We start from the raw sequence: 20,035 nt of genomic DNA on the forward strand, positions 1-20,035 counted from the left end.
TGTGCATGCCGAAAGAAAAACACCAGGAGCTGCGACAGATCAGGTTATGCAACCATTTTGTGTGCTGAGATAAGACAGTTTACAAGAACTTTACAAGTTTACAAGAACCCACCTCAGCATCCAAAATATGCAACTGGAGCCTCATTAGTAAGTGGCAGAATAACATGGAAACTTCTCCTTTTCATGGTTAGACTGTGAAAGTCTGTCTTTAGTTCATATAGTGGTGGTGGTATAAGGTCTCTCTTTTATTTGTGGAGACATCAGGGAGGAAGTGTGGGAGAAACTTGGGGATAGATGGCCTTACAGTTGCTCAGTGATGAATAGCACAATTTAAAGCCTAGTGGAAATTCTTAGCAGCCTGAGTGCAAACTTGCCCAGGAATAGCCTTTTAGTACTTTACAACACTTTGCTCTGACTATGTAACTCTGGGGCAGTGTGGCCTAAAGGAAGTTTCACAGTTCTGAGCTGGTTTTTTGTTGCAGTCTAAATATCTGTACCCCCTTTTGAATAGTGGGGTTCAATTGCTGTCAATTTGTATAGTACCTAAAGGATTCAGCTTTTTTGTTTCTTGTTTTGTTTTGTTTTTGGTTTTCCAGGCAGGACTCAGTCTCATTTATATAAAGTCAGAGTAGGGGATATATGAAACTGGAGACTTTCTCTGATGGGATTTAGGAAGCCTTGGCTTTATTGCTTCTTGGCCTTTTGGCTAAGATCAAATGTAGGAAGCCTTGGCTTTGCAGTTAGATGTTTGGAATAGAGTAAGGGTTTTTGTTTGTTTCTTGCTATAGCTAATCTGGAAAAAGAAAACTAGGTATCCCCTCTTTTAAGTCAGAAGTTTACTAAAATTCATTTTTTCCTGGGAAGTAAGTGTGAAAAATTTAGACTTCAAAGCCCATTTATGTGGATTTCATTTAATTTAGTAAATTTAAAAAATGTACCTAGCCAAGATCAAGATAGCATGGGAGTTATTCTCAAAAAGCCAGCTCAAAAAGACGAGTAAAAAGCAAGCATCTATTAAACTAAAGATATCAGTGAACTTCAGTTTGTTAGGCCTGGGGAGGGACAGAAAATCCAATGATGAAGGAATTTTTTTTCCTAGAGATTCAAGTAGCCAAGTATACATCTGCTGCTCTGAGCTTCTGTAAATGTGTTTGGAGGGAGGTGATCCATACCACAGACACCAGCAGCAACAAGGCATCCAGCATGTGGAGGACTTTTCTACTTCTCTCATGCAGAGAAGAAAGAATACAGCCTCAGTGCCATCCTCTGACACAAATAAACTTGTGTAAATGTCCATTTATGTGTATGTACATAATGTGGCTTAATTCATAGGGTGACAACTGATAACCTGATCCATTTTCAGACTTCAGTTGTGACAATGGAGAGTCCAGAGAGACAACCTAGTAAGTGTACTGCAGCTTGAGGTCAGAAAAATGGATGTGTATATAGTGAGTGGGACTGTGGAACAGTGGGGTAGTGGGGAGTTCCTGAGAATCCACAGAGGAATGTCACAGGAAGGGAGTGAGATCGTGGCATAAGGAGAAAAAAAAAGTCAGTACAGAAGATTTAAGAGTCTAGAGCTGTACTGTCTATTATGGTAGCCACTAGCCACTTGTGGTTATGAAAATTTCAATTATATGAAATTAAGGATTCAGTTATTCAGTCACTGTTGACCATATCTCAAGTGCTCAAATAGCTACATGTGGCTAGCAACTTCTGCATTGGACAGCAGAGATATAGAACATTTCCATCGCTGCAAAAAGTTCTGTTGGATAGTGCTTGTCTGGAGCAGAGGTTGGCAAACTTTCTGTAAAGGGCCAGATAGCAAATATTTTAGGCTTTACACAGGCCATGCAGTCCTTGTTTCAACTGTTCAACTCTGCTGTTGTAGTAAAAATGCATCTATAGATGATAATGTAAATGACCTTGGCTAGAGCCAATAAAACTATTTTTTTGTTTGTTTGTTTTTCGAGACAGTTTCACTCTTGTTGCCCAGGCTGGAGTGCAGTGGCAAGATTTCGGCTGACTGCAACCTCTGTCTCCCGGGTTCAAGTGATTCTCCTGCCTCAGCCTCTGGAGTAGCTGGGATTGCAGGCATGTGCCACCATGCCCGGCTAATTTTGTATTTTTCATAGAGATGGGGTTTCTCCATGTTGGTCAAGCGGGTCTCGAATTCCCGACCTCAGGTGATCTGCCGGCCTTGGCCTGCCGAAATGCTGGGATTACAGGCATGAGCCACCGGCCCAATAAAACTATTTACAGACACCGAAATTTGAATTTCTTTTCATTTTTTGAGACTGAGTTTTGCTCTTGTTGCCCAGGCTGGAGGGCAATAGCGAGATCTTGGCTCACCGTGACCTCCGCCTCTGGGTTCAAGTGATTCTCCTGCCTTAGCCTCCCGAGTAGCTGGGATTACAGGCATGCGCCACCACACCCAGCTACTTTTGTATTTTTACGGGGTTTCTCCATGTTGGTCAGCCTGGTCTCGAATTCCCGACCTCACGTGATCTGCCTGCCTCAGCCTCCCAAAGTGCTGAGATTACAGGCGTGAGCCACTGCACCTGGCCTGAAATTTGAATTTCATATCATTTTCACATCATGAAATAGTCTTTTGATTATTTAACTGTTTAAAAATGTAAAAATCATTCTAGCTCTTGGGACATATTAAAACAGGTGGTGAGCCTGATTTGACCTCTGAGATGCAGTTTGCCAACCCTTGGTCTAGAGGAACAGTAAATCAAAACTTAAGGTTTATTTATTATGTAGGACATCTGATCACTTGAAAATTTTTAGTGGTTCTTCCAGGCTTGAGAACTTTCTCTGGCTGAAACTTGGAGTTCACTGCAGGAATGTTTACCTTCCTTTGTTCCCTATTTTTGCAGTCTAGTTCTCTCCAATGGCAGAATCATGGTCCTTCAGTGGGAGATGACTACTGGAATGTTTAATGCTTAATTAAATCATGCCTAAGTCTAAAACACTAAACCCTTCTCTGTCTCCACCTGCTAAGTAGCTGAATCCTCACTTGTAACTTTGTCTAGTATACATTGGAAGTTCGCTGTCACCTGGGATCAGTTCTGCCCCTGTACTGTCTAACAACATGACTATTGGTGGACCAAAGAGAGATTATTTTTCCTAGACCAGAAAGGTTGAGTTTTTATCTTTAGCTATCAACCCTTCCCCCCACCTTTTTATGACCTCACTTTATCTCCAAGTCACATGCTATCTTGAGTGGCACTGTTGAAGGATGCCTCAGGATAAGGGAAAAAAGGTAAGATAAATGCAAAGCAGAATAAAACGGTCAAGGACACAGGAAGGACATAATAGGGGCTAGGATGTGGGAGGCCTTGAGAATTAAGGTAAATTTGTTTGCTATGGAATGAGATGGAAGTCTTAGGAGGTCATCATGAATAGATGTTTCACAAGTGAAAGCTGGGTGGGAGGGCTCACTTAAACATGGACTGAATGCCTACTGTGCACTAGATAGTATGCTGGGCAATCAGAGATGAATAGCAGATAAGGAAAAATAAAAGCTACAATCCTTAGAATGGTGGGTTGGAGAAGGACAGAATAAGACTTTTAGATAATAAAAGGCAACAAGATTTAGTGATATAGGATGGTGAGGGGAAAAGGGATATATAGAGGGATTAGAAATGGGTGCTTTGGGGAGAAAAGCAAGTAGTAATCCTAAAAGAAAAAGCTGGAGAACAAAGGATAAAAAATTAGGAGGTTGGTACTTTGCTGAACTAAGGGGTAAAATGGATGAAATCAGGAGCTGTGATTGCTCTTCTGTTCTTTGTGGATGCCCATGTTCAGACCCCCTACGGCCCTTTCCTCTCTGTGGTTGAAGGACAACTGCAGAAGAGGTGTCTTCTATATTATAAGATGCAATACTCCCCCCAGATACCTCTCTATGAAGAAGTCTGATCCAGCGAGAGTTCTACTGCCCATGAGGGGACAGCGTTAGGTTCGAGCTCTCTAATCCAGATTTCTTTGAGTTTATCTTGGTTCTAACCGGCACGCCGGGTTTTCCAGCATTCCCTGAGCTAAGACTCCCTAATCTGGGCTCCGGGTGAGCGCGCATTCCGAGACCCAGGATTTCGCTCCTTCATCCAGGTTCCGGGTTTCCCCTGCGCTCACCCGCTCCAGACTCCACACAAGCGCGGAATCCGGATCCGAGGGCCTGGTACTCCAGTGTCCGCGTCTTCCGGGTGACTCTGGTTGTCCCGGATCGCGGCGGCGGCGGCGGTGGCGGCGGCTGAGGGACCCACGGCCCCGGACACAGCGGCACCGGCCGGGCGGGGCGGAGCGGCGCGGGGAGGGGGCAGAGAGCCGGAGCCGGAGCCGGAGCCGGGGTGGGGTGGGGGGGAGGGGCCGCGGGAACGGATGGCGGCCTGGGCCCCGTAGCAGCCGCGGCTCTACGGCCCGGGGCCCCGGGCGGGCGGAGGTGGCGGCTCCCGGGACCGGCCGCGCGGTGAGTCCGGAGCTTTGTGTGGAGCCGGGACTGGGGGAGGAAAGAGGCGGCGGCACCGATGGGGCGCGGGGCTGAGGGGATCTGATGGGGGCCGGGGGCGGCGGCGCTGCCTGACGGAGGAAGTGGGGGTTGGGGGGGCTGGGGCGGAGCGAGGGGAAGGTGTGTAGGGGGGGTCGTTGCGTGGGTGGGGGAGGGGGCGTCGAGGGGCGCGGGGTGAAGTTCAAAGCGTGGCCACGGCCGGTTCAGGCTGAGGGTAGGGGTGCCCGAGAAGGGATTAGGGTCTGGCTAGGTTATGGGAGCAGGCCAGAGAGTTTCTGAGGCGAGTCTGGGTATGTTGAGGGCGCTCAGGGCGACTGGGGCCAGTCAGGGAGTTGGCGGGGGGGGTGGCGGCGGGGGGGGTTGTTCAGAGCATAGGGTCGGAAGAAGGACGTGTGCGTGACCTAGGAGTGGGGAGCAAGGTGGCTGGGATCGTGCAGTAAGTAGGTTGTGGGTGTGTGCCCCTAACAGTCTTCAGGTCACATTTACTCCTGTCCTTTTCTTCAAGATGGAGGGATCCCTGGGCCTGGACCTCAACTGCTATCCTTGTACCCCCGGGAGGATTTGTGACCCTATCCTGTTTGGAAAACCCATGCTGCCCTCTTTTCCCTTTATGTGTAATTACGGTTGGATCATCTCTGTGCTTTGCTCAGATTCTCCTTCCTCCCTTTGGGGTTGAGGAGGAGGAGACACATCTGACCAATTAATGTGTGTTTGTGAAACAGGCAGCAGCAAACAGTCATTTCAGCTTCTAGGAATTAGGCTCACACAGGGTGGAGAGATCAGAGCCCTTCAGGGGGAATATTTCTGAACAAATCACAGATGATTAAATTCTCTAAGAAACAGCTCCCTACCTAAATGAGAGTGGGAAAGATGGGGAAGAAAGCCTGTCTGTTTCCAGCCATGTGTCCAGAGCCTAAGGGGTTGAGGAGAGTCCCCAAGCCCCTACAGGCCTCCCTTTTCTGTATTAGGCTTTGCTCTGCAGCCTTGAGTTAATTTCACCCCTGCTGCTTTGTCTTGGGGGAGGGGGTGCTGGTTTAGGCTGTTGTGAGGAGATGACTGTTCTGCTGCCACACACAATAGTCGTGTCATTTTATCGGGAGTGCTACCCCAGGGCTGAGAACTGCTGCAGCAGAGATAAACCGGTCCCTCTCACCCTCCTATTGTGTACACAGTGAAGGTCATAGGTTCAAGTCTTGTCTGAGAGCTTTGGATATGCTCCATCTCCCAGGCTCCTCAGTGCCATTTTCTTCCTTTTCCTGACTGGGGCTTGCCATTGGAGGAGGCCAGAGAGAAAGGCTCTTCTTTTTGAGTGAGGAACAATGCAGAGCTCATTGGCACACATTTTTCAGAAGAATAAGGGATGCCAGCCATGTTGTGCCTGCCTCTTTGGCTAGCCTGTACTAGGTTGTGAAGGAATAGTATCTGGTAGACTCAATATGATGTTAGTTTCAGACCCTTAAGGATGAAGACTTCAAGGGAAGGTTCTACTCTTATTTGAATCATCATATTTAATTCTTTTATATAAATGGAACACTCATGCAGTGATTTTTGTTTGTTTCGGAATACCACTAAAAACCTGTGCAGGGTTAAGATGGGGAGTCAAGCCCAGGTGTGGTGGCTCATGCTTGTAATCTTGGCACTTTGGGAGAATGAAGCCAGAGGATGGCTGGAGCCCAGGAGTTCGAGACCAGCCTGGGCAACAAAGCAAGACCCTGTTTTTTTAAAAATAAAAAAATTAAAAAGTCAAGAACCAAGTACCTTTTTGATGGTGGCTTCCTGGTCAATAATAATAGCACAATAAAAAAGCCACAGAATTTGCCTATCTGGGCAAGGGCTGTGGGAACAAACCTTTCAATATTTATTTTAACTCTAATGAAAGGACATGACTTGCTCATTGTGCAAAAGTCTATATCTGCCTCTGTATTAAGAAATTTGCCAAAGAAATAAACATTTTTGAAAAAATGTATGGGTCTTAGGGATTATTAGTGAGAGAAGGATGAGAACAAACTAGAAGGAATCCTATTGTACATATCTGATAGAAGTGCCCAAATAATATTTATGTACTATTAGTTGTGTAAAAAATTATTTGGGACCAGGCATGGTGCTCACACCTGTAATCCCAGCACTTTGGGAGGCTGATGCAGGAGGATCACTTGAGCCTAGGAGTTTGAGAATGGCCTGGGCAACATAGTGAGAACCCATCTCTACAAAAATTTAAAAAAGTACAGCTAGCTGGGTGCAGTGGCACATGCCAGTGGTCCCAGCTACTCAGGAGGCTGAGGTGGGAAGATCGATTGAGTTCAGGAGTTCGAGACCAGCTTGGGCAACATGGCAAAACCCCATCTCAACAAATAATATAAAAAATATTAGCTGGATGTAGTGGCATACGCCTGTGGTCCCAGCTACTTGGGAGGCCGAGGTAGAAAGATCCCGTTGAGCCCAGGAGGAGGTTGAGGCTGCAGTGAACCGTGATTGCTCCGCTGTACTCTAGCCTGGGTGATAGAGCAGGACCTTGTATCAAAAAAAAAAAAAAAAAAAAAAAAAATTATTTGGGCCTGGAAAAGAGATTTCCATTTGGGACATTAAAGACAACTTTTCTTTAAAAAGAGATTAGAAGTAAAACTCATTGTGAGTGGGGAATTGTATATAATGTGCTGTGTACACAATAGCCAACCATTTCCCATAGGACAGTGTTGAATAAGAACTTTAGCCTTTGGTTTTGGTAAAGGTCTTTCTAAGGCAATTAGTCTGTCTGGTGCTTCCCTTATCCTTTTATTTCAGTGAGTTTCTTTAAATGATGGCCTGCCACTGAGGTGTTGGGCCTTTGATAGGAGGGAACAGGTTGTTCTGACCTTTATATATTTTTTGATAACAGAACTGTCTTCAGGCTTTACTGGAGGTGTTGTTTGTCTTTAGACTATTTCCAACTCTGTGTCCTAGGAATATTTGAGTGAAGCCTCAGCTAAACTGTGTCCAAAGCTTTTTGCTCTTGGGCTCTTGGCATTTGTTTCTGAATGCTGTCAGGTGACAGTGAAGGCAGAAGCCTCAGATTAAATTTGTTCTGATTAGATTTAGTGGCTTCAGAGTTGGGCCCTTGCCACAAGGAATCTCATGTGAGTCTTCTGATCGTGACCATCATTCAAAGAGTGCTTTGGATTCCCCCCCAAACACCCGTCCCAGCTTCTTGGTAGAAAAAAATTTCCTTGTGATAGAGGTCTAGAAAGTTGGACAGATTAGTGCTTATTTTGTGAGGATATGGAAGCATAATTTTGGCTCCTGGTAGCAATTATGTTGCAATTAGCATATAGCAACTAAATGACTGGAACACGATAATTTGTTGAGGGGTTTACTGATTGCTCTGTCAAGTGGAAGTGCTACTCCTTATTTATTTGACACTATTGCCTGAGCTTAGCCATGGAGGCTAAGCATAGCAGTGATACGTGTTCTCCAGAAGTTCCCACTCTGCTTCCTCTTTGTAGTTACTTCTTTTCCAGGTACCTTAGTACTTGTACTGCCCTTTTCTCCTACTCCGAAGGTAGCTAAGCAATTGTTATTTCCCTCATGGAAAACTGGTTATGGATGGGAATACTGCCAGGCAGATGGGACTAGCCTGAGATGAGGCAGCCTTATATTGTGTGGGAAGTTTTCTTTTCAGTCTCTTAATTCTCTCTTCTACTTGATTTTTCAAAATCAGTTTCCTTTAAAGAAAACAAAAACCCCACAAAATGCAAAATATTGTAATGTATTAAATATGCCTTCATGATACCTCCCTTATAAAAGTTGTCTGTGACAGACAAAATGAAGATAGGTGATGTTGATTGGCAGGTTCTGGGTCCACTAAGTGTCAGTGAAGGACTCTTTTTGCTAGGGAACAGGTAAATTCACCAAAGCACCTGCTTAGCTGGGCATGTGGAATTGGCAGCAGCTGTGCAGCTGAAGAGGGATTACTGAGCAGGTGGTTGAAGAATCACATGCCACAGTGACAAGAAAATACTTGGTCTTCCGTGGTTTAGGTTCAGTTTGTATGTGTGAAATTGCGCTTTGTTTCACATTTCTTAATGCTTGTTGATTTGTTAGTAAGATGGTAATAGAATAGAGAAAGAGATTCTTCTGTATCTGTGGTTTTTTAGATCACTGAGTAGCATGCCCTAGACATGGCCCTACACGGCTCTATTGGATTTATGGAAGTTCTGGCTTTATGCTCTGTGAATGGGAGGGAAATAGTGGTAATTTAGTGTTTCTAGTACTTGTTTATTAAACGGAAATGGGAAGGAGAAAATTCCTTGCTTTCAGTGTGGTGAAAAAGATTTAGCCTACTGGGTGGATACCTAATAGGTTTTATGCAAATGATGTAATTGACTTTTTGTGGAAGTCTACCTGACATGCCTTACTCAAGACATTTGCATGTGTTTTTATATTATGAATATATTTCCCCACATGAAGTTTGCATCTCTTCGGTTGTTTCTTTTTTTTTTTTGAGACGGAGTTTCGCTCCTGTGGCCCAGGCTGGAGTGTAGTGGTGCGATCTTGGCTCACTGCAACCTCTGCCTCCCAGGTTCAAGCAATTCCTTGCGTCAGCCTCTGGAATAGCTGGGACTACAGGCACCCACCACCACGCCCAGCTAATTTTTGTCTTTTTAGTAGAGACAGGGTTTCATCATGTTGGCCAGGCTGCTGTCGAGCTCCTGACCTCAGGTGATCCACCCACCTCGGCCTCCCAAAGTGCTGGGATTACAGCTGTGAGCCATCATGCCCTGCCAGTGTTTTTCAATTTTTAGTTTCTCCCAGCACCTTTGTAACTCTTTTCCCTGACATTGACATTAACATCACTTGTTAGAACCAAGTCATCACCAGAAGAAATGATGTTAAGGAACATCACCACTAGATATTTATCTTAAAAACGGATGTAGGCCGGGCTCAGTGGCTCATGCCTGTAATCCCAGCACTTTGGGAGGCTGAGGTGGGCAGATCACCTGAGGTCAGGAGTTTGAGACCAGCCTGGCTGACATGGTAAAACTCTGTCTCTACTAATAATACAAAAATTAGCCAGGCTTGGTGGTGCACGCCTGTAATTCCAGCTACTCGGAAGGCTGAGGCAGGAGAATCGCTTGAACCTGGGAGGTGGAGGTTGCAGTGAGCTGAGATTGCACCATCGCACTCCAGCCTGGTCAACAAGAATGAAACCGTGCCTCAAAAAAAAAAAAAAGTTGGCGGGGGGTATAGCATTTCCTATAACTTGGGAAAAGACTATTTGAGGTTTTCTGAAAATTCAGATTTTTTAATAGATTATCATCTTCTGTTAATATGATTTTCTCTTTCATATGTTTGTGCCACTATAATAGGAATGCCATAGAGCCTAAAACTTATAAGCAAGTAACTTTGTGTTTATTTTCTGACCTTTTTAGCACCTTCCATTCATTTTCTATATTAGGCCAACAGGTTGTATGCCCCTTTTCTTGAAACACATACACACACGACCTAATGGAATTCACAGGGTACTAATTAACGGATGATTGAAGAGAAATGAGCCATATGAACTGTTTTAAAGTTCAGAAATCTCTTTCCCACAGCCCAAGTGGAGTGAAGGCTCTTTGAGGGAAAGGGAGGCCAACTATGACTCAGGTCAGGGCCTATGGAGCACTGCATAGACGGGGACATTTGCAGTGATCTACCTAAACCTAAGTGAGCTTTAAGTGGAAGCCCAGTGACAGCAGTTAATTGTTTAGTATTCACTTCTAGGAAAGAATGTCAAGTTCTTGATTTCCTCATACGAAGCTATGGCAGTTTTTTGTGTTTGTTTTATTAAAACTGTTCACAAACCACTTACCCTTTCCTAGCACTCTCAGTAGTTTGCTTCCTTTTACCTTTCCCCCACCCCCATCTCTTATCCCACTTCCCTACCCTGAAGACTTCTCTAGCAGCTTGGAAACACTCTAATTACTGTAGCTATTATAGTCACAACCCAGATCCTCCACCTCCTTCTCTCTCACCCCTTTCTTTCTTCCCCCCTCCCCTTGCTCTAGCAGCAGGAGTTGAACTGCAGTCTCATGAGCACAGTAAGATCTATGAATGAGCTTTATATCTTGTCAAGGCAGAACTCCAGATCCAACAGGGCTAATTTTTCATGGTTCTCTTGCTGTTTGTTCTTGGATCAGAGTCCCAGAAATAAGAGATGGCAAATACCTATCAGGTCATATCTAGTCCATCACTCAGGGGCAAACCTAGGATTTTTCTCTTGTCTCTGCGAGAAATTTTTCCTTCTTTCTTTTGCAGGTGAGAGCTGTCTGATGCCAGACAAGCTCTGAAACTGCCTTCTTTTTATTGTGTTCTCTGGTCATTAGTGTCTGACCAACTTCTTTGGGTTTTTCTTTTAATTCCATTTTTCAGGAATACTTGCTCCCAGCAAGATCTCTGCCCCTTCTTCAGTCCTTTCTTGATTGTTGGCATCACCTTTGTGGATTCCTTTTGTACCATCAGTTATCTATGCCAGAAGTATCACTTTTCTGACCTTTGCCACAAGTGTCACTGTGGCCTGCTTTTAAGGAGGTACATTTGATGGAAACACAGGACATAAATTCTAGCAGGTGGTAATTAATAAAATACTTTAGAAAATATGTGTCTTGGCTGGGTGCGGTGGCTCACACCTCTAATCTAAGCACTTTGGGAGGCCGAGACGGGCAGATCATGAGGTCAAGAGATCGAGACCATCCTGGCCAACATGGTGAAATCCCGTCTCTACTAAAAATACAAAAATTAGCTGGGCATGGTGGTACACGCCTGTAGTCCCAGCTACTCGGGAGGCTGAGGAAGGATGATTGCTTGAATCTGAGAGACGGAGGTTGCAGTGAGCGGAGATCGTGCCACTGCATTCCAGCCTGGCAACAGAGCAAGGCTCTGTCAAAAAGAGAAAAGAAAATATGTGCTTTAACCCCTGTACTATATGAACAAATGTTGCTTCTTCTGTTCTAACACTTCTCTTTATGTGGATGAAATTTTATTTTTCTGTGTCTTTGTTACAGTTAAGATATTGTCTGAGACTGTTATGTTTTCTTTACTAGTATGCTTTTTTTTTTCTTTTTTGAGGCAGGGCGTTGCTCTGTCACCAGGCTGGAGCATAGTGGCACAATCACGATCACAGCTCGCTGCAGGCTTAACCTCCTGAGCTCAAGCAATTCTCCCACCTCAGCCTCCCAAACAGTTGGAAGTACAGGCAGGCGCCACCACACCCAGCTAATTTTTTTTTCCTCCCTCCCTCCCCTTCCTCTCCTTCCTTCCTTCCTTCTTTCATTTCCTTTCTTTTCTTTTCTTTTTCCTTCCTTCCTTTTCTCCTCTCTCCTCCTCCTCCTCCTTCCTTAAGACAGGGTCTCATTCTGTTGCCTAGGTTGGAGTACAATGGTGCAGTCATAGCTCATTCCAGCCTCAATGCCACCACACCTGGCTAATTTTGTGTGTGTGTTTTTGTTTTGCTGCATTGCCCAGGCTTGTCTCGAACTCCTGGGCTCAAGCCATCCTCCCACCTTGGCCTCCCAAAGTGCTGGGATTATAGGCGTGAGCCACTGTGACCAGCCTGATTTTTAAATTGTTTTGTAGAGATGGAGTCTCACTATGTTGTGTGCCACTGCACTACAGCCTGGTTGCCCAGGCTGGTCTCAAACTCCTGGACTCAAGCAGTCCTCCTTCCATGGTTTCCCAAAGTGCTGGGACTACAGGCATGAGCCACCATGCCTGGCTAGTATAGCTTTTCAAAGAATAGAGGAAAAAAAAAATCATAGAATTGAGAGTCATAAAACCCAGATTCTGATCATTACTGTGCCTCTAATTAGCTGTTTATCCTTGTGCAAGTCATGCCCCTGTTTTCATGTGCCTCATCTGTGAAATAAACACATTAGACTGGATGATCGCTGCGGTTCCATTTAGCTGTAGAATATCATGATACCAAGATTGAGAGTCAGGTTGACACCTGTAGTCCTAGCACTTTGAGAGGCTGAGGCAGGAGGATCACTTGAGCCCAGGAGTTGGAGACCAGCCTGGGCAACAGAGAGGCCTCATATCTTAAAAAAGAAAAAAAAAAAAATTCAGCCTGGCCAACATGGTGAAACCTTGTCTCTACTAAAAATACAAAATTAGCCAGGTGTGGTGGCACATGCCTGTAATCTCAGCTACTTGGGAGGCTGAGGCAGGAGAATCACTTGAACTTGGGAGGTAGAAGTTGCAGTGAGCCGAGATCAAGCCATTGCACTGCAGCCTGGGCAACAAGAGAGAAATTCCATTTTAATAAATAAGTAAATAATTAGCCAGGTGGTGTGCACTGTGGTCCCAGCTCCTGAGGAAGCAGAGATGGGAGGATCGCTTGAGCCCAGGAGGTCGAGGCTGCAGTGAGCTGTGATCTCACCACTGCACTTCAGCCTTAGTGACAGAGCGAGACCCTATTTCCAAAAAAAAAAAAAAGATTATGGTGGAAGAACAGGACAAAAATATTTGACATAAGTGAGCATTTTTTTTTTTTATTGCTGTGTCAAAATATAGCCAGTATTCAGAAGGGCTAATGAGTGCAATTTCAGTTCCCTGGGGCTTGACTCTCACTACTCTTTGATTTGTTTGGAAAGCTGCACTTTTTATTAGGCCATCTTTTTTTGGAGGGTTTTGTAGCCTCATTCTACAGGCTCACCAGCTTGCCACATACATCTTTTTCTAGTGTGCTTAAAACATAGGAGTGGAAATCAGAAAGCTGCAAAAAAGGCTGGCCTGGCGTGGTGGCTCACCCCTGTAATCCCAGCACTTTGGGAGGCCGAGGAGGGTGGATCAGCTTGAGGTCAGGAGTTTGAGAAAGCTGCAGAAAAGGAACCTTAGCTTGTGAGAAGGAAGTTGTACCTGGAAGGATTTGCCATCTATCAATAAGAAGTAACTTTGTAAATTCAGTCAAGGATCTAATAATCTATTATATCTGAAATCTGGGAGCTAAATTGGACTGATTATGGAGGTTAGTTGGATATTTTTCCACTTTTGACTAGTCAGTAGAAATTCCACTTTGAATTAACTTCTTGGGACTCAGTACAAGTTGAGTTGCCCACAGTGTTTTGTTTGGAAAATTATGTTGTTATTTATTTATTTTTGACAGGATCTTACCCAGCCTTGACCTAGTGCGTTCACCTCAGCCTTCCAAGTAGCTGGGACTACAGAAGTGTGCCACTATGCTTGGTTAATTTTTGTATTTTTTTTTGTAGAGATGATGGTTTGCCATGTTGCTCAGGCCAGTCTTGAACTCCTAGGCTCAAGCCATCCTCCTGCTTCAGTCTCCCAAAGTGCTGGGATTACAGGTTTGAGCCACTGCACCCAGCCAATTACGTTATTTTTAATGCTGAAAATGCACATTGATGACATTTGCTGAAGTATGACAAACAAGGGGGTATCTCTGAAATACCCTCCTGAAAGAGACGAGAAATGAAAAGCTGGTTGGTAAGTGTATCAGGAACTTTCAGATTGAGAGTAATGTTAGGAAGTATTTACTTTCAAGCAGTTTTTTTTTTCTTTTTGAGACGAAGTCACTCTGTTGCCCAGGCTGGAGTGCATTGGCGCGATCTTGGTTCACTGCAACCTCCGCCTCCTGGGTTCAGGCGATTCTCCTGCCTCAGCCTCCTGAGTAGCTGGGATTACAGGCATGTGCCACCACACCTGGCTAATTTTTGTATTTTTAGTAGAGATGAGGTTTCACCATGTTGTTCAGGCTGGTCTTGAACTCCTGACCTCATGATCCGCCCACCTCGGCCTCCCAAAGTGTTGGGATTACAGGCGTGAGCCACTGCACCCGGCTGCTTTCAAGCAGTTTTAAGGAAGTAAAATTACACAACCAAGTTGTTAATTCCCCATGTTAGGATTTTTATCAGCGTTTTCCAGTTAATTATTTGATATGGGACTTTGAGTAGCAGCTATTAATACTTACTGAATAGTAAGAGGATGCTGGCGTTTTAGTCTTTTGTTGTTGTTAACATAGCAAAATCATAGCTTTAATCTACCTTTGAACATTGGAAATAATGTTCACTGTTTTCAGATTTGTACTTAAAACATCTGTTGGTCCAGGCATGGTGGCTCACACCTGTAATCCCAGCACTTTGAGAGGCCAAGGCTGGCGGATCACTTGAGGCCAGGAAGAGACCAGCCTGGTGAACATGGTGAAACCCCGTCTCTACTAAAAATACAAAAAAATAAGTTAGGCGTGGTGGCATATGCCTGTAATCCCAGCTACTCGGGAGGCTGAGGCATTAGAATCATTTGAACCTAGGAGGCAGAGGTTGCAGTGAGCCGAGATTGCACCACTGTACTCTAGCCTGGGTGACAGAGCAAAATTGTGTCTTTAAAAAAAAAAAAAAACAACTATTGGTCTGGAGTAGAAAAGTTTGGTAGGCAAAACTATTATTTGTTTTGGATCATTAAAAAGTCCTGAGAGTGCCTTGCTTTATTCCCAGCCATCTGTAGCACATTACTAATTTTTAGTTCATCTAAAGGTTATTTGGGGAAGTGTTCCACTTGAATGTGAGATTTTAGAATGATTTATATTAGAAATATAAGTAGTTTGTTTGTTTTTTGTTTTTTTTTCCCCCCGAGATGGAGTTTCTCTTTGTTGCCCAGGCTGGAGTGCAGTGGCACAATCTTGGCTCACTGTAACTTCCACCTCCTGGGTTCAAGCAATTCTCCTGCCTCAGCCTCCTGAGTAGGTGGCATTACAGGCATGTGGCACCATGCCTGGCTAATTTTTTATTTTTAGTGGAGACAGGGTTTCTCCATGTTAGTCAGGCTGGTCTCGAACTCCCAACCTCAGGTGATCCACCAACCTCAGGTGATCCACCAACCTCCACCTCCCAAAGTGCTGGGATTACAGGCATGAGCCACCACACCCGGCCAATATAAGTAGTTTTTTGTTTGTTTTTGTTTTTGTTTTGTTTGTTTGAGACAGAGTCTCGCTCTGTCGCCCAGGTAGGTGTGCAATGACATAATCTCGGCTCACTGCATCCTCAACCTCCTGGGTTCAAGTGATCCTCCTGCCTCAGCCTCCCAAGTAGCTGGTATTATAGGTATCTGCCACCACGCCCAGCTAATTTTTGTATTTTTTAGTAGAGATGGGGTTTCCCCATGTTGGTCAGGCTTGGTCTCAAACTCCCAACCTCAGGTGATCCACCCGCCTCGGCCTCCCAAAGTGCTGGGATTACAGCCGTGAGCCACCGCGACTGGCCTATAAGTAGTTTTTATAGATGGTTTTAAAAAAGTGCGAAGTGGAGCATGGGGGTTGGATTACAAAGTAGCCAAAGTGGGTACCATGAAACCTTTGGCTATCAGACCACAACATGAAATCCAGATTAGGCAGTTAGTCCACATTGCATGCTGGTACCACATTTCATGCTGGTACCTATAGTTTCGTAGACTGTAGTTCAGTATTTATGGAGAAAGACAGCAGTGTCTGCTCTATCCTGTGTACAAAGTACAGCTAGTGGGGTCTTGGGATATTATCAGCAGCATGCCTAGCAACATTCCTAGGTGGGCACTTTGTGTCTGGTTGAGATGAATTTTCATTCATAGGAACAGAAGTGAATGTTCATGAATATAAGACGGGTGCGGTGGCTCTTGCTTGTATGGGAGGCCGAGGCTGGAGGATCACATGAGCCCAGGAGTTGAAGGCCAACCTGGACAACATAGACCCCATCTCTACAAAAAATTTGAAAACCTGCCATGGTGGCACACTCCTGTAGTTCCAGCTACATGGAAAGTGGATCACTTGAGCTTGGGAGGTTGAGGCTGCTGTGAGCTGTGATCATGCCACTTTACTCTAGCCTGGGCAACAGTGAGACCCTGTCTCAAAAATAATAAAAAAAAAAAAAAGACCAAAAATGTACCTTGTAAATTTCAGTTACAAATTCTGAAATTCGGTGTAAAGCTCAGCATTTATCTGTTTTGGAACAGATGCTTCTAGAGCAGAGTTCTAAAGAATGGTATCAAAAATGAAACTATAAGAAAAGACATGGAATTGTGAAGCTTATGACATATATATCTGAAGGGTATATAAGGAAGGGAAGAAATTTGTTTCTACTTGGCATATGCTTTCAGATGTACTTCCAGTTCATAATTTGAAACCCGCCTATGCTTTTCTCCTTGAAGCATTGCTGTTCTTCCAGTTGCTTTGGCTTAAAACTTTTGACTCATATTTGGTTCTTTTTTTTTCCTTTTTTTTTTTTTTTTGGAGACAGAGTCTCGCTCTGTCACCCAGGCTGGAGTCCAGTGGTGCGGTCTCGGCTCACTGCAACCTCTGCCTACTGGGTTCAAGCGATTCTCCTGCCTCAGCCTCCCAAGTAGCTGGGATTACAGATGCCCACCACCATGCCTGGCTAATTTTTGTATTTTTAGTAGAGACAGGATTTCACCATGTTGGCCAGGGTGGTCTTAAACTGCTGACCTCGTGATCTGCCTACCTCGGCCTCCCAAAGTGCTGGGATTATAGGCATGAGCCACTGCACCTGGCCTCATATTTGGTTCTTTTTTTCGTCCTCACCACCTCATCTGAATCATTCACCAAATTAAGTATCTAAGCATTCACTAATTGGATAGCCTGACATTTAGCCTCAGTTTTTCTTTTTTTTTTGAGACAGAGTCTTGCTCTGTCACCCAGACTGGAGTGCAATGGTGCGATATCGGCTCACTGCAACCTCCACTTCCTGGGTTCAAGCGATTCTCCTGTCTCAGCCTCCCAAGGAGCTGCGATTACAGGTGCGTTCCACCACGCCCAGCTAATTTTTGTATTTTTTTGAGATGGAGTCTCAGTCTGTTGCCCACACCCTGTCTCAGTGCAGTGGCGTGATTTTGGCTCACTGCAACCTCCACTGCCCGGGTTCAAGCAATTCTCCTGCCTCAGCCTCCCGAGTAGCTGTGATTACAGGCGTCTGCCACTGCACCTGGCTAATTTTTGTATTTTTAGTAGAGACGGGGTTTCACCATCTTGGCCAGGCTGGTCTTGAACTCCTGACCTTGTGATCCATCTGCCTCAGCCTCCCAAAGTGCTGGGATTACAGGTGTGAGCCACCACACCCAGCCTAGCCTCACCCTTTTTTTTTTGAGACTGAGTTTTGCTCTTGTTGCCCAGGCTGGAGTGCAATGGCACGATCTCGGCTCACTGCAACCTCTGCCTCCTGAGAAGCTGGGATTACAGGCGTACGCCACCATGCCTGGCTAATTTTGTATTTTTAGTAGAGACGGGGTTTCTCCATGTTGGTGACATTGGTCTCGAACTCCAAACCTCAGGTGATCCGCTTGCCTCAGCCTCCCAAAGTGCTGGGATTACAGGTGTGAGCCTGGCCTCACTTTTTAATCTGACCAAGTTCAGGTCTTCATCTTCTATATATATTGCAATAACCTCATGGTTATTGCCTCTTTCTGTATTGCATACTACATACAACTGCTATATTATAATTTTTATTTACTCATTTAGGTAGTATTTACTGGGCACTTATATGCCAGGCCACACATGGTCTTGTCCTGTTTGGACTTGTAGTCTAGTGGAAGAGACAATTAATGAATTTATGATTATGAACTAAAGTGCTCTGAAAGATAAGAATTTTGTTCTAGAAAAGTGTGTAGCAAATAAAGCCAGCATAGACCTTTAAAATTATAATTTCGATCATTTTGCTTCTTTCTATAAAACCTTTGATGGTTCCCATTGCCTATATATAGGTCAATATTCAAGGTTCTTTATGATTTGACCAAACCTGGCCTTCCTCAACCTTATTTCATATTTTTCATTTTATCCATATCTTTTTTGTTTTGTTTTTAAGATACGGGCTCTTGCTATGTTTCCCTGGCTGGCCTCAAACTCCTGGGCTCAAGTGACCTGCCTCAGCCTCCCAAGTAGCTGGGATTACAGGCCTGCGCTAGCATACCCAGTTTATCCTTTTTTTTTTTTACAGCTATTCCTTCAAGTTACCCTGCATTTTTCAGTCTCCATATCTTAGGGTTTTTTTTTTTTTTCTCTTCTGTTCTGTTGGAATGCACTACCTTGCTCCCAGGACACTTAACTCCCAAATCTAACCATTCCTTCAACTTAGCAAAAAATTTCCTTCCTGAAGCCTTTCTTATCTCACTTCTTCCTATCCACCTATCTCCAGAATTGATTTCATCTTCCTCTTTATCTCTTTAACTTTTTGCTGGGATCTCTTTTGTAGTACATTATCACATGTTGCCTTTTTTTTTTTTTTTTTTTTTTTTTGAGATGGAGTCTTACTCTGTCACCCAGGCTAGAGTGCAGTGATCTTGGCTCATTGCAACCTCCGCCTCCCAGGTTCAAGCAATTCTCCTGCCTCAGCCTCCCGAGTAACTGGGATTACAGTTGCCCCACCGCGCCTGGCTAATTTTTGTATTTTAGTAGAGACGGGGTTGAGTTTCACCATCTTGGCCAGGCTGGTCTCGAACTCCTGACCTTGTGATCCACCTGCCTCGGCCTCTGAAAGTGCTGGGATTACAGGCGTGAACCACCGCGCCCAGCCCACATGTTGTCTTTAATTGTAATTATTTGTGAATATATTTTCTTCATCCCTCATTTTAAGCTCGTGAGATACCTGTGTCTCCTCTGTTCCCTAAACTCTTAGCCCAATGCTTCTTTGAATATAACTTTATGCTTAATTAATGCTTGATGAATTGAATTAGAACTTGATTCTTGAAAAAAGAAATTGTGATTTTTTTTTAGACTTCTTTTTATGCAAAAGTAACGTAACTTCCATTCAACACATTTTATCCCAAATTGAATAAGCTAGGAAAAAGGCAGACGGTGAAAGCCTTGAGAAATTGTTCAGATTCAAGGACAAGCATTTGTTGCCTTTACTGCATATAACTGTACTGTGGTTCCATACATCCAAGCTGATAGAAAACTTGGAGCAGGGGTCTAGTGGTGATGCATGGCAGGTGGAGGTGAGGTAAATTAGTCACAGGAACCAAATTGGGCAATATAGGCATTGTTGGGCCATCTGGGTGTGGTTGACTTCTGGGAGGTCTTTTTAGTTTTTCTTTCTCACTTCATTCCATAAATATTTATTGGATGCCCTGTTCTAGTTGTTTAAGATCTATCAATGAACAAAATAGACAAAAAAAAAATCAACCTCGTGGATATTATCTTTGAATAGGAGATAGAAATAAACATAATATATAAAATTAGGAAGGTAATATATGATATGGGGAAAAGTACAGCAAGATAAGGAGAATTGGGAGTGGAAAAGAGGGTTAGGTAGGAGAGGTGGGAGGGGTTGCAACCTTAAATAAGATGGTTAAAGTAGAGATCTTTGAGAAATGTTGTGTTACTGGGTTGTTAGGCACTTCCCTGAGATTAGTGGATTCTCTTCTGCCTAGCAGAGAGAAAGGCAATGTCTACAATTGTTCCGGAGTCCAGCTGACACTGAGGAGAAATAGCTACTCCTTATGTTCTTTTCTCCTGGCTGCTCCTCTGGCTGGCATCACTGGAACTTAACTGGGGTGAAAATTGCAGTCAGTCATGTC

At 44.3% G+C, this 20,035-nt stretch overlaps 1 protein-coding gene across 1 annotated transcript in view; it reads left to right on the forward strand.

Annotated features, from left to right (window-relative positions):
* The first annotated feature begins 4,368 nt into the window (after nucleotides 1-4,368).
* The window catches only part of ZNF609 (zinc finger protein 609), a 223,784-nt gene continuing 208,117 nt past the window's right edge, over nucleotides 4,369-20,035 (forward strand). Inside the window, exon 1 of the mRNA XM_030814550.1 lies at nucleotides 4,369-4,471. The gene's annotated coding sequence lies outside the window, so the exon portion shown is untranslated. The remainder of the gene's footprint in view (nucleotides 4,472-20,035) is intronic.

Source organism: Nomascus leucogenys, chromosome 6 (assembly GCF_006542625.1).
Source record: "Nomascus leucogenys isolate Asia chromosome 6, Asia_NLE_v1, whole genome shotgun sequence".
NCBI classification, from domain to species: Eukaryota; Metazoa; Chordata; class Mammalia; order Primates; family Hylobatidae; genus Nomascus; species Nomascus leucogenys.